The sequence below is a fragment of the Paramormyrops kingsleyae genome, chromosome 16 (assembly GCF_048594095.1).
Source record: "Paramormyrops kingsleyae isolate MSU_618 chromosome 16, PKINGS_0.4, whole genome shotgun sequence".
NCBI lineage: Eukaryota > Metazoa > Chordata > Actinopteri > Osteoglossiformes > Mormyridae > Paramormyrops > Paramormyrops kingsleyae.
The window spans coordinates 24782197-24797538 of record NC_132812.1 but is presented as its reverse complement, the minus strand read 5'-3'; positions in this window follow the sequence as shown (position 1 = coordinate 24797538).

The window sequence follows — 15342 nt, the reverse complement described above, 5'->3', positions numbered from 1 at the left end:
AATGTGGTTTAGACATTAACCGAATTAATCAACGTTGTTTAAATGTCTGGTTTTTATTTTGGCAACCAAATTTCTAAATTCAGGTCCAGTTTTGTTAAGTCGTTTTAGGACATTAATTGAAAGGAAAACCTTGCAGGTATTTTGAGAACCGTGTCCTTCTGCTCTCTTAGCCCTGAGTGTGAAAACACCGGGAGTGTGGAATAATTGCTTAAGATATTGAAGGTAGTTATAGCTCGTTATTGGGCAGCAGAAATTATAAAGGAGTCCTTGAAACACGATTCTTTACATTGACGGGACATATGGGACACCCAGGGGACATGAGCCGTATTATGGTGGACATAGTTTTGTCTGTTTAGCTATAATACTGCCCGGGCAGCATGCTTTCCCCTCCCGTGCACATAAGCGGCCTTCTGGAGGGAGAAGGATCGGCCAGAACGCGAGTATATTGCGGATCGCACATGTGCGGCCACAGATGTTAACCTCCGCCTTATGATCTTCCAGGGTGGAGCACAGAACTACTGAGGAACCGCTAGTGGTTAAGTCTGAATGTGAACAAAACTAACACAAGTATACGGCTGTCATTGCTTTTTCTATGGAGATGGTGTGTAAACAGATAAAAAAAAGCTATTTTTCGAAACAAAGAAGAAACCTGATCTGATATTACAGTCTGATATTACAGCTGGTATATTGCTCATTAGTATGATATTTTATTAAAGTACCAAAATACACTTCTAAATGATTCTATGAAGTCTTTAAAAAAAACAATATGTGCATGTGTATAATGAAAAGTGTATTTTGGGAAAATTATATAATATGTTGAATTGAATTGGATTATATGATCCATATAAATAATGCTTTTGAAATAGTTATGTATGTGGAAAGCGAGCGGCACTAGATCCACTATCTGAAGAAGCACATGTGGAAATGACTTGTAGACAGACCAGTTTAGCTTCACACCGTGACACAGTTATTGGTAACTGGCAATGAAATATAAGGAAAGAGAGCAACACTAAGCTTATTGAATCCAGGTAGCTTTTCACACAGGGAAATTGGTAACAGCCAGCTACAGAAAAGCAGGCTGTTTAGGGATCATCGAGGTCCATCCCACCTCACTCGGACATTTCACAGAAACGGTATCATTTATTTTTTCTGTCAAGTCACAACAAATGGCAGGATAAGCTACTAATTTCCCCTCTTCTCGCAGGACCCCAAGAACAACAATGACGACACAAAAGCTGACGAGGCAAAGCCGAAGGAGAAAGCTGCCCCCAGCGACCCAGATCCCCTGCGGATTTTGTTGCCATACTTTCCTGTGGTTGTAGCCAGTACCGGTCCTAGCCGGTGTGGCGCCCTAGGCGAGCATCACTGGCAGCGCCCCCCGCTTGAGGGAAAGGGAAATTTGCTGCCAGTTCGGCGCCCCTTTAGAAGTTGGGGCCCTTAGCATTTGCCTATATTATACACTCTCCCCCAGAATGTTTGGGAACGCTGGCCGGGCGTCTGGGCTGAACTGGATCTGTGCACCCTTGAAGGGGAGTTAACTTTTGAATCGACCTGTGCAGGGGCGTCAGAAGCATTTTGAATGTGGGGGGGGGGGCACATTGGCATAAAACTAATATTTTATGTTAAATTTGGGGGGGTCCATATGAATAATTATGAAATGTGAGGGGGACACGTCCCCCTCAGATTTAATGGCGGCGACGCCCATGGACCTGCGTTTGGTAGTCGGTAACATGCCCTCATGCGTCTCATACAGGCCCCAGCTGGCGATATTACTCAGGCATCTAATTAATGCTCAGATCTGAATTGGCTCCTTGCCATAGGTTCAGTACTTGTAGCTAGACTGTTATATGAGAGGAGTGTGTTCCTTCTGTGTGAATTGTGTCGGGGTAATTTTCTGCCCTCAGACGACTCCCTTCACATCTGTCCCATCTCCTACCACAGCTTGAGTCAGGGTTTGACTCATGCAGATCAGCCTCACACCCTCTCTGAGGCTGGGCTGGGGTACGTGTTGATGGACATGCTCGTCTGCATGCATGCCCCGTTCTCTCATATACTCAGATGAAAGATTTAAACTGGGGTCATAGCTTACCCATTCAGGGCCTTGCAAGAGCCCCACTGTTACGACCCTAAGAAAAATGCTTAGCCTTAATTTTTCCATCTGTGTATTACTGAACAAAATATATTCTTTTTGTATCCGCCATTAGATATGTGTATGTGTTTAAGGTAGTAAACTAGTTGTTGAACTGAATGCCATTTTTTCTAACAAAGAAGAGGTTTGGGGCTGGTCACACAGGGGTAGATAACTGAAGGAGTCTGTGTCCCAATCCGTCTTGTCATCTTAAGGCTGATTTTCACTTCTGTACAGTATCCACGCCTTTGGTAGTCACATTCCTCACACTTATACTTATTCCAAAAGTTTGGTCCTGGGGGGCCAATTTGCAACACAGTTTGCAGATTTTCCTGCTCAAACACATCTAACTCAGCTAATTGCCAGGTTTTGTAGTTGTGTTTGAGCAGGGAAATCTGCAAACTATGTTGCAAACTGGCCCCCCAAGACCAGAGCTGGGGAGCCCTGCCCTACACCATAGCCCGATGCCTAGAGGTACATTTCTGTGCATCAGGCTGTGGTATTATCTATGCTGCACCAACAGCGTGGATTCTACACAGAAGTTTAAATCAACCTCCAGGGTTTGGGGGAACAAAATCCTAGAGTGTGTAGGATGAAAAAATGTACCTTTGATGACGACTCTGTAGGGTGCCTTGAATGGAAAACGACACATTAATACCGGATCGTTTTCCCCTCTGTAACCTGATTTGATTTGCAGAGACCGATAAGAGTTTAAGTCACGGATATGGGGAGGGAGCAGGGAAACAAACAAATGCTATAAAATTCTTTACATTCTCATTTATTCGTTGCTGTAGGCAGTAACTCAATTCTGAAATAGTTGTTAACAAGCTTTGATATATTCCACAGTTTGCCATTTTAAAATTTAAAAAGGACAGGAATTGCGATGAGTCATGTTTACTACAGTGAAGCTGTGGTCTTAGTGTGGACTTTCCTCCCGAAATGTCGGCCCATCAGTGAATAATCCAGTGTTACCAGCTGTAGGAAACTTACATCCGTTGTGAGGGCAGAATCAACTGGGACATTTTTCTGCCGGTAGGTCAATGATGAGAAACTGTGGCTCAGGTGAAACCACAGAAACCACAAGCCAGTGTGAAGTAGGATCTGCTGAATCACGCGTCTGGCCAGTAACCGTGGTGCCGACCATGACGTTTGGATACCTATAAGCAAGCACCAGTGCTATGCTGGATACCAGTGACCATCTCTGAAAGACAACGTTTCCTTGTGCCGAAAGTGAACAATTGAGTCATTCCCTTTTCCCGGAACTGGCCGCCAACAGCATGAAAGTTTTCCACGTGTGGAGTATGTCATACAGAAAACCTTCAGCTCACAGAGTCTCCTGAAATGCACAGACCTCCTGTGTTTAACTCTAGAGTCATAATGCAGGGACACACAGTTAAAATTCATCGGTGCTCTAATTAGCCTGGGTCACGCGTGTTTATGATGGTGAGTTAGGGATCTGGAATACTGTGAAATATCCGTGGCTGAATAATTGTTTTGTTAAAATTTTATTTGTGAAGGTCTTGGTAGTGACTGTTTGTAGTGTAAAAATTCCTTCTGTCATGCCTTCCAGATGTAAATTACGTAATTTGTCGAGTGCTTTTGTTTAATGTCCCTGTTATCGGACTGTGAGTTTTCCAACCAGTGTGGGATCCTTTTATGTAGCTTTGTGAGAAAATTTCACACTGTGTTTATCTCGATTTCAGTTTTGCTTTCACATGAAGAAGAGATTTGAATTGACCTACCCTAGTAGATACCTGTGGACTGTCTGCACTGAAGTGTGTGATTTCAAAATCCTCCCTGAAGGATCTGTCAAGGTATATTATGATAAAATGATAAAAAAAGATTTATTTTATGTAATGCTTAAAAAATTTATTGTAATGTACGTTATGTTTTTTTTAATGTGAATATACTTAATTGATTAATTACCTAACTAACTATATGCTCATGGTTCTCAATAATGAAGTAATTCAAAGTGTAGTGTTTATTAAGGCTGATTAAGGTTTATTAAGGCTGAGTTTCACAAGGGAAGCAAAATTATAAGACAAACCCTGGCTTATATAATGAGACATTGTGATGGAAAAGTGGTTATAGAAAATGCATGGATGGATGGGTGGATGGATGGATGGATGGATGGTGAGGTTCATACAATCCAATTTCTGCTTAGTAAAGGCATGTGTAATAACAATTCACTCCCCAACAATCTACCCAATAGTCACGTTGAGCAGGCAATTCTGGAAAATCCCAGCAACCAGTAGGAGGTTTCCTCTGAAATCAGGTCCAGAATGAGCTGGAAATCAAACTGCCACAGTAAAAGCAAAACTACCTACAACATTTAAAAATCTAAATTATGTTTACTTCACTGCCACATGCTGAGACTTTGAGACATGATTTCTTTGCAAGCTATTCTGAGCCGGAGTTGATTAAGTTATCAAAATAAAAGATAAATCAAGCAATACAGCCACAGTATGATCATGTTAAATACCTTTGTTTTGCTGCTGGGGGGATTTCGATGGCCCCCCCTAAATGTCTAACTGTGGCACATAAACATAGCTGAAGCAGTGTTAAGTTCCCCTTTGCCCCCCTCCCCACCCCCACGCATACAGACCATGATATCTTGTCTGGGGGAGGTGGAATTGTGGATCTTCTGCAGCCGTCATCAGCTCACACTTAGTGAGCTCCATAGGTTCCTCACTGTCAGCTTCAATAAGCCTGCACCTCACACTCCACTACGTAGGAAATGGTGTGATGTCATGGACTAGAACCTCACCTTAGAGACCGGCTGTATTTCCTGCGTCCCTGAGGGCAGTTTGTGCTGGTCTCCTCGGCTGCAGCAGACCACGCAAGCAACGAATGTGTAGGAAAAAGCCAACAGCTGCCTGGATAGACCTTGGAGAAGCAGGTCACTTTTTCACGGTAGCGCAAACCCTCCGTCTTCGTGAAACGCAGCCCCCAATCCATCAATTACTGTCAACACTGCAATTATACCATTAATGCTGTTATACCATTAATTATAACATTAATGCTGTTATACCATTAATTAAACCAGTAATGCTGTTTTACCATTAATTATACCATTACACCATTAATGCTGTTATACCATTAATTATATCATTACACCATTAATGCTATTATACCATTAACTATACCATTACACCATTAATGCTGTTATACCATTAATTATACCATTACATCATTCATTAGCTTTTCTTCATTCTTCATCATACTATTTCAGTGAAGTCCAAACACTCTTCACTGGCAGACTGTAATTATGAAAGTATATCAGACGGTCTCCTGAGGATCAAACTCAGGCCCCGGGGCCCCGGGACCCCACGGTGTGGGCTCCATTAATGAGACGTCCCTGCTCAGTATTAGTTGCTGGCATTTTTTCAGTCTGTAATGTAGAGGAATCACCTTTCATGCTGCTTTCTTCAGGTACTTAACAGCAGCAGCACACTGACATGCTGCTTATATCTGTCAGCTTTCACAGTGCCTGGATCATTCATGCAGTCATGGTGAGTCGCCCAGGCCAGTACGTCATAGGGTCCAGGCCCTGAGACGTGGCCACGGTTTTCATCCTACAGTAAAGGTATCCTGAGGTCCTTCTGTGAACATCTAGATGAAGAGCTGGGAAATATTGAGTTACAGCCCTAAAGAAGCCCCTTCACTACACCTCAGAACCAAGAGCAGGTCAGACGGGCATCTTATGCCCCCTGCATGCTGCCCCTTCGCCTCCTCATGCTTAGCTTTCACTGTCATATCCTCATGCCCAATCATACCTTGGTGATGTCCCATATGGTGAAATGGATACTGTAATAATTGTGACATCACAACAATCCTCGATAATGGAAGACAGGAATGCCAAGGCACAGTGCCATCTTCCTGCTGGGGAGAACTAACCCTACACACAGTTTCCAGCACCTGCACAGCCTCTTTCATGGTCCCCTGAACTCCCTCCCACATGCAGAGCAGCAGAACTCCTTGGCCGCTTGACAAAGAGGCGAACAATTTGCCTTTTGCCCTGAACCTAAACCCAGATATACAGGATGGATCAAGAGTTAGCTCTTTAACTTCTTTAAAAGAATATTTATGTACATAAATTGCATTTCTGATGTATGAATTTGTAATAAACATACTGAATGTTTGACTGACTTATTTGAATTTCATGAACTTTATTTATATACATTGAGTTTAAGTAGCTTCAGATGAAAGAGTCTGCATTATGAAAATGAACATGTACAGAAAAATTAAATGACAGTTTATTAAACAAAAAACAAGTAGTTATTACTTATTAAGACTTGCCCTGGGCAGAAGAGAATCAGACAGAATCTTGTGACAAGGGGAACGGTGTCCATGTTTTGGAATGGGAGTGGAGATAGGGAGGAGAAAACAGTGCCCAGGAATGAAAACAGACAGATCAAGGGAGGAAAACAAATGGGGCTTCAGCTCTTGGGAGGAGGTGCAGAGGGGGGCAGGACTGGGCACCAGGGTCTGGGCGTCTTCTGGGGCTCAATGGGAACACAGGAGTCCATCTCATATGGTGGGTCATAAGGCACAAGCAAAGCCAATGAGGAGGGTTCTCAGCTTATGGCGCTTTTCCACTGTGACCAGGAACCGAGCCGAACCCGACCCATACTGTGAACTGGCGGTTTTCCATTGTAAAGTATGCGAGTCGCACCCGACCAGCTACAGCACTGACATGGGCCTGCTTATTAGCGGGGCTGAAAGCATGACCAGACCGAGCTGGTTACATCACCACCATCTGACCAGTTGAAATGCAGGGAGATACCGGTGATCAGTTTTAATATGTATGGATTATCTGAAGGAAAAAAGGGCATATTCTATATATCATTTATTATTAGTAGTATTGCACATCGCGATGCATTCCTGAAAATTTCCAACCTCCTACTTGAAAAAGTAACATAGAACAGCTGAACGTAATGGATTCGCAATGCAAATTTACGCAAGTGAATGCTAATTCTGCTAGCATTTGATGCTGACATAACATAATGATTCTTAGAGATGCGCTAACAGAAACTAGCACAAAGTAAATCATAATGTGCACCATGTGAAGAGTAAATAAGCATCCCTGTCACTCTCCAAATCCGGCAACGCCTTTACCGAGCCGAACCTTCTGCAGAGGAAAACCAAAGCGAGCTGGAACTGCGCTGCAACTAGACTCTCTTCACGGTATGGCTCAGTTCCTGTGTGCCAGTGGAAAAGCGGCATTAGTTTGCCCCCCCCCCATAATAATCTGACTGGGAGGGGAATGAAATCCTGTGATGGGAGACGTGTCACCAGCCACACTGACAACTCTGCGACACACCAAAACGGGGTCACCGGGTGTCTGAAAGAGGAAGCGAAACGACGAGAATGACGGCAGCTGCGTGTGCCGCCCTGTGAGGGGACACATCTGTCTGCTGGGACCTCGGCCAGCCGCGGAGCTCCAACCGCAGGCGGCAGTGCAGAGAGAGGCCTAACGAGGAAGCAGGCGAGGTCGTGCCACCCTTGTGGTGCGGCCTTATTAAAGACCACGCTAAGAACAACACCCCCGCGGCCACAAAGCAACCATCCTTAGCCTGTATCTCCTGTAGAGGAGACGGGGGCCAGTTCACTGAATTATATTGTTCTAATACACTGTATTCCTCCCTTCCTTCCTCTGTTTGTAGCCAGCCGCTCAGATGAGTCGTCCAGCTGGCTGGAGCTATCAGCCGTAACAGGCGATACAGACAAAAAATGCTTGGGACAGACAAGCGGCTGCTGCGATTAGCAGGTAAGGAGGGATCATTTGGCTGGCGGAACGCGGCGAGCATTTTAGGCCCGGTCTCCGAGAGTGAACGTCGCCTAGTGAGACATTCACACCGGCCCAAAAGGGGAAGGCCCCAATTCCTCTTCAGGAATTGTTAGGGGGGGTCTCCATGGTTACAGGAAAACATACGCTGAAAATCCCAAAGGCAAAAAAAATCAGAGAGACACTTCCCAAATACTGCTGAGTCAGTGCGTGGGACTCCATTTAAGAAGAAATGGACGCTGGGGGGTTTCAGAGTGCCCATATGTCCCCCCTCCATAGCGCTGTGATGAGACCGTGTCAGCAAAAGCCAAAACCACCGCACTGATTTCACTTTTTGGGTTAGATATATTTTGATTTTATTTAGAACATTCCGGTTCTAAACATTCCCCAGTTCCCACTGCATGACCTTTCCTGCTGGGCTACCATCAAGAAACATCCGGTGTCCAGCAAAGCATGAGTCACACTCTGGGAAACACGGATCAGCAGTTATTAACCAAAACATAATCAAACCCGTTTACAGTTTAAGAAGGCTGACAATCACCCCATGTTAAAGATCGATGTCCATTTACGAGTAGAGGATTCCCCCACAAACCCGATCAGGATAAAAGATGGGATTGAAGATGGATAGATGGATGGATGGATGAATGGATGAATGGATGGAAGCACAAGATGTTCTTAAAATAACCTGAAGAAACTACAATGGTAACGATGACTTAGTAAGTTAGAGATGAAATTCGAATACCTTTACTCATTAATTAAAAAGTATTATCTAACAAATCTGGGTTATTACACAAATGTGATAAGACACATTCAGATAATAAAAGTCATAACGATATATAATTGAGTGTTAAAATATGGGGAATTAGTTTGACTGGTAGGTTACCATGGACTTGGGGTTACACCCTGGTAAGCCTCAGAGTATCAATCTACCTAAATGAAAGTATTAAAATACAATAGTATATTTTTTCGACAAAGACGTTTAAAGCAGGATTTAAATGATCTGATTTAGTTTTTTCAGGCACCACATATGTCCTGAATGTATGACAGAGGTCGGCTATCATTGTTTGGCTGAGGCAGTTGTCATGGGACAGAATGACTACATTATGACTGCAATTGTAAAAGTAAAAGATTGAGATCATCTGGAATGATTAGTTTTTCCTGGTGACCTTTTATCCACTGCAGTCAGTTTTGCCTCTGTTGTAGTTCAATGTTGCAATTACTTTTACTGCGGTCAGTGAAGTAAAAACCTTATCCAGACAGCAAACACATATCCCTCCAAAAATAAAGTAACTTAACACTACAAAGATAACAAGCAGATGTACAGAAGTACAGTTGTAGAGTGCGATTGCTTGTGATTGCTTGCTCTGGTCAACATGCCAGCCTAAATGATAGTTACCCAGCCAAGCAAAGCTCGATTCAGGGTGGGGTTTAAACCCAAACCAGATGTTATCTTGTAAGCAAAGGAGATGGGGTTCAAATTTCTTGGGGCGTTACAATCCATAGCTTCATCAAAAGGATGCAGTACTGTGAATGCTTGTACCCCTGCAGGGCAGCCTAGAATCCTGCAGAGCTGATAAGGAGATCCTGACAGACTGTGTCCATATCAACCGCCATCTGAGACAGCAGACTGCCTTATCTGTAATGACTGGGTGTTTGGGGAGGCGTACTAACCTGAGCCGAGAGCTCGTCAGCCCGGCTGCAATCAAGAAGGCTGATAAGTGGTGGAGACGTGAGGAGAAGAATGGATTTAACAGTTTCAGGCAGACGGAGGGAACGGGGCAACATCTTGGCAGGATGTTAAGAACTTTAAATTTCACCGGAGGAAGAAAGTGAAAGTCTGAACACAGAGAGGCTGACTACAGCACCGCCTGGGCAGCGAATGGGGAGAGACGTATTGCTCTCATTTCTGATATGAATGAGCTTTGAGGGAAAAATCTATCCAACGATTCACCCTCTTGGGTTCCACTTCCCTCTAGCCTGGAGGGGTCCTTGTGCACCCCACCTTTCTTGTTATCCTGATTATCTGTTCACTTTCTGCGCCGGTTGCCGCAGCCCTGATCAAAGGCTGTCAGAGACATGAAAAACGCCCTGCCCCAGCCGTCCGGCATTGCCGTGACGACGGGGCGTCGCAAGGTAAGGGGAAGAGGGCGGGGGTCGCTGCTGACAGGTAGGGAAATTACACGTTATAAAAGCAACAATGACTCAGGTAGGGGCTAACGGGAAGAGTGCAGAGAGTCCGTCTGCTCCTCGTTCGAAGGGGGGGGCTGTTGAGCTTGGACGCCCTTCACGTGACACTGGCAGGACTCTCCTGCTCTCCAAACAGCCCCGGTCCAGTCCTCTGTTGACACTGTTTCACAGCAGCACATTTTGTTTGCTACAAATACTAAGAGAGCTAATTATGGTTTGGAGGTGGTTTTTCTCTAAACGATTTCCTATTTGCTGGTAAATACGTGCCAAAGCCTTCCTGGCCCTGAAGTGTCACGGACCGCGTGGAACAGAGAGGACCTTGACCGCGGCGAGACGGCGCGCTGCACTGATCGATGCCGTGTTTTGTTTTTGCTACGGAAAGGAGACTGTGCCGCCCCCCTGACTCACAGGACCTCGTCTGCCCCCTGTGTCCAAACTGCCACCTCCCGACAACCTCCTGTGTGATGTCACACTGAACCCCGTGCCACAACGGCAGGTCGTAAAGAGGCGTGAAGGTGCCGGGGGCCCGATGCGGAAACATCAAAGTCCCCGGGAGCTCGCTGATGAGTGGGGAGCATCTGTGGGTGCGACCGGTGTGTTTAAAATGTGCACACAGCCCAAATGGGTGCTCAGCCTTAGCACTGACACCCGGGAACTTTAATCAGGATCTCGCAGCACTGGGTTGGCTAAAAGACTGGGCCCAGTTTGCTCCAGGGATTTCTCACATGGGTCACAAAGAGAATATGTGGATGTTTCACACCACAGCTAAGATGTGTCACCACCCAACAGGCCTGCAGTAGTTTGAGCACTTCGGAATCAGAATCAGAAAAAATCTGCAAAAAAGGGACTACAAAAAACAAACATTTAAGTACATATGGACTTTAATTCTCTGTTTCTTTTAAAGCTATTTGCATAAAAAGCTTGAGACTGTCGAAAGCTGCCTGGGAATAACCTATTATTCTGCAATTCCGTGATGATTCCAGATAATCCCCCATAACCTATTATCTTGCAATTCCACGATGATTCCCGATGATCCCCCGTAACCTATTATCCTGCAATTCCGTGATGATTCCTGATAATCCCCCGTAACCTATTATCCTGCAATTCCGTGATGATTCCTGATAATCCCCCGTAACCTATTATCCTGCAATTCCGTGATGATTCCTGATAATACCCATAACCTATTATCCTGCAATTCTGTGATGATTCCTGATAATCCCTCGTAACCTATTATCCTGCAATTCCGTGATGATTCTTGATAATCCCCTGTTACCTATTATCCTGCAATTCCGTGATGATTCCTGATAACCCCCCGTAACCTATTATCCTGCAATTCCGTGATGATTCCTGATAATTCCCCGTAACCTATTATCCTGCAATTCCGTGATGATTCCTGATAATCCCCCATAACCTTTTATCCTGAATTTCTGTGATAATTGCCGATAATCCCCCTTAACCTTTTATCCTGAATTTCCGCGATGATTCCCAATGGTCCCCCGTAACCTATTATCCTGCAATTCCGTGATGATTCCTGATAATCCCCCATAACCTTTTATCCTGAATTTCCATGATAATTGCCGATGGTCCCCCGTAGCCTATGATCCTGCAATTCCGTGATGATTCCTGATAATCCCCCATAACCTTTTATCCTGAATTTCCATGATAATTGCCGATAATCCCCCATAACCTTTTATCCTGAATTTCCATGATGATTCCCGATGTTCCTCCATAATCTTTTATCCTGCAGAGGGCTGTGGTGCCATTCCGTGTAGCATATCATAAAATTATCTTCTTTTTGACACATAGCATTGAATGGCAAATATGTTTTGTATAAAGCAGCATTACATCTGGAAAATAAACTGGCAAAATATGTATTTCACCTACCATGAAAAACCAAACTTCAAAGTAAAGTCTTCAAAAGAAAGCACATGCGTAAGCAGAGAGTTTGGTAACATAGCTAAACCATATGTGTTTGTGTGTGTGTGTGTGTGTGTGTGTGTATAGATGAATACATTTACAGTGAAATGTTAAAGTGGTGAGATCAAAGCGCTTGAGCAGATGAGCTGTACTACTGTAGCTGGACTGGGTGCAGGTTCTGTACTGCCAGCTCCATAACGGGCTACTGATGAAGGGCACAGACTTATGGGACGTCATTCCTTAGCAACCAGCTGCCTCACCAGCCCTGAATGTGTCCACACATCTCCATCTCAGTCCACAAATCCTAAAAGGGAAAAGGGTGGATTCTGTTGTCCCGTGGGCATGTAGCCACATAGTAAAATTATGGGTTTGAAACCCCCCCCCCACCTCGTAATCTGTTTGCTCCCATCTAGGCACGTAGCCAGGTAATAAAATAACGATTTTGAACTTCTTTGAAATTTGTTGGACCCCCCCATGAAATTCATTTCTGGCTAACGGCCTGTTGTCCGTGCTTCACTCCATCCAGTTGGGATTCAAGAACCCGTCACTGTTCTTGATACGACATGTTCTCAAAGCAAACCGGACACACAGTTTGGATATAATCATTTGTCGAAAATTTGGAGCGATCTCCCCTGCAGAACCTCCGCATGACATCACTCCTTAGCATTCCCTTATTTGGCCGGGACGGTCTCGCGTTAGACGGGAGGCCTGTGACTCAGCGTGTTTCTAGCGTGCTCATTTATCATTGTCGTAGATGAAGCCCAATTCATTGTTTTTTTCCCCCATGACATCTGAGCTTTCCCAATGCTCGAACCTCTAGCCATGCTTGGAGGAGCTGTCAGGCCGCTTATTTACGGCCTCTCAGGTGCAGCAGAGGAGGATGGGAGGAGCTCCAAGGAGTCATAAATGCATAAACTTCCTCCTAGGATTTACGAAATCTCCCACGTTGCAGTTGGTTGCTGACTTAGTCACTCAGTACCTGTCTAGACAGGGGCTTCCACCTAAAGCTTTTTTGATTGGCCCTTCAGGAGTGAAAGCGATACCTCTGTTGCTGCCGTCGTTAAGATATCGTGCAGTTCTGGTATAGATACTAAAGGAAACATTTAGCGATTCCCGTGGTCCTAGGCTTGGATGTCTGCTAGTGTCATTAATTAGGTCATGTAATAAAGTCAGGGCCCGCTGTCCAGCTCAGCTCTGGATCGGTCCTTCAGCGGTCACCCGAATGCGTACCGGCGTGTCCGCAAACGGCGGATAAGCGCGGCAGTGGAGCTGATTCATTCACATGCTGTCTCCAGGCTTGTATCCATGACCTCCGAGGCTGAGTTGTGTCTGGGGACACATCCTGGGAGTTATAAAACCACTCCAGGCTTCTGCTTGCCAGGAAGGAGCGGGGGTGGGGGCAGACGTGGACTACCGACAGTCACTGTTTGCTAAGGTGTCTGGGAGGCTGACTGATGATTGGAACAAACCAGCAGGTGTCTCTGTCATGCGGTCAAGGTCAATGTCACGGGGTCACGTGCAGGATGTGTGCTCGGTACGCTCTGCATCAGGCGCAACCAGTCATATCCTCAAATGGCCAGCATGAATGCAGGTTTTTGGAATAACTTTTACGTCACTGTTCACACTCAGGTGTGAGGACTCTTCAGCCAATCCGCCCTCTAATTATTAATCTAATTAGGGAGTTGCAGCAAAAACCCGCACACACAACAGCTGTTTCTGGATAAAATTGCCCATCCCTGCTCTACAGGGTCATGAAGGTAGGATTTTCAGGGACTGCAAACATGCAAACCAGGCTGAGGACAAAGAAGAAAGACCATCTGATCCGGAGATCATTACTCGTGAGCAAAAACTGAGACGTCCCTCAACATGTCCCTGTGAGTAGGCGGTTCACAATCACCAACAGAATAGAATAGAACAGATCATTCTGAAAAATAAGCATCATTGTGGAATATAGACAGATTTTAGGCTCTGATCTCTTCTTCCTCCAGGTTGCAGGCCCAAGTCAGTTCTGTGGCTGGTTCTGAGGATGATTCAGAGGTGGAAAGGCACAATGACCCTTCTGATAATAAAGCACACTAGTTCTGGAGGGTCCGTCACCCGGCAGTGGAGAAGCTGCTCCAGAGGAGGAAGGAATGTTTCTGGGGCTCCACGTCTGGTATCAGCAGCACATTTTCTGGGCCTCATAAACGAAGATTGATGAGATTTGTGGCTAAAAAAATAGAAGCTGAAAAGAATAAATGTGTCAGAAAAGCATAAATGGGCCGGCAGTTAACAAAGCCTTCGCTCGTTTTTTTTAAAGGAACAGTTTTATGCGTTACATATAACATATCCAGACTGAATCTGACATCTTGGAGGGAGGTCAACGTTGAGATCTGCCAAGCATAAATTCTCCCCCGACTGTTTTAGCATTACGCCTGACCTTATATAGACACGCAGCTTGTACGCAGGCACACGGGGTGTAGATACAGATGAATATGTGCGGTCAGGATAAGCCTTACACGTGGGGTGACAGCTGAATCGGAGATACCCAGAAAATGCTAGAAACACCAAAATAACATGGCGCAGTAGGTGGAGTACCTGGTGTTACAGACTCAAACGGCGCCTAAATAAACCTTCAGTGTTGATTCTGCCTCTGACGGAAATGTTTCTGTGCGACACTCATGTTTTTCAATTAGGCTTTTACTCCCAACACCCCAACCCCGTCGTCCCAGACTGGTACCCTCCTTGGCCCTGTTGTCTCCGCTTCCTGGCTGTAAACACAGTGTGCCCAGTCTGGGACAGTGTGCCCACCCACTGTCAGTCACACTACAGACCAGCCGCTGGTCCTGGCCTGTGGGGGAAGGGTTGACTTTGTGGACTGGGTGGGAGGGAGTTTCACTGGTTGGGGGGGGGGGGGGGGCGGGGATGCAGCTACTGAGGAGAATTGTGGAGCAGGCCGCGTCACGTAGCTGGACTATGGATGTTATTGCGCACCGGAATCTTGCTTGGGCCGCTAGGACAGCTAACAAGCCTCAGATCCACCCCCACAATATGACCTTATGTCCTAGTGGTTCAGTTTTCTCATATTAGTGTCAGGACACTAAGCCTAACCCTCAAATCCGATGCCTTGGGTCAATTCCACATATTATGGAAAAAAGTTACAGATCAAGACTCAACATGGGTTGGACTTACACTGCAGATTGACAAAGGGAATTTTTAAAATTGTGTAATAACCCTAAAATATGAACTGGATCACAGTATTATTAGCTATTTCTGCATTTAAAGGGGATTCACATACCAGTTCTGATCACCGTGTCTGATCACCGTTTCAGTTTGAGTGCAC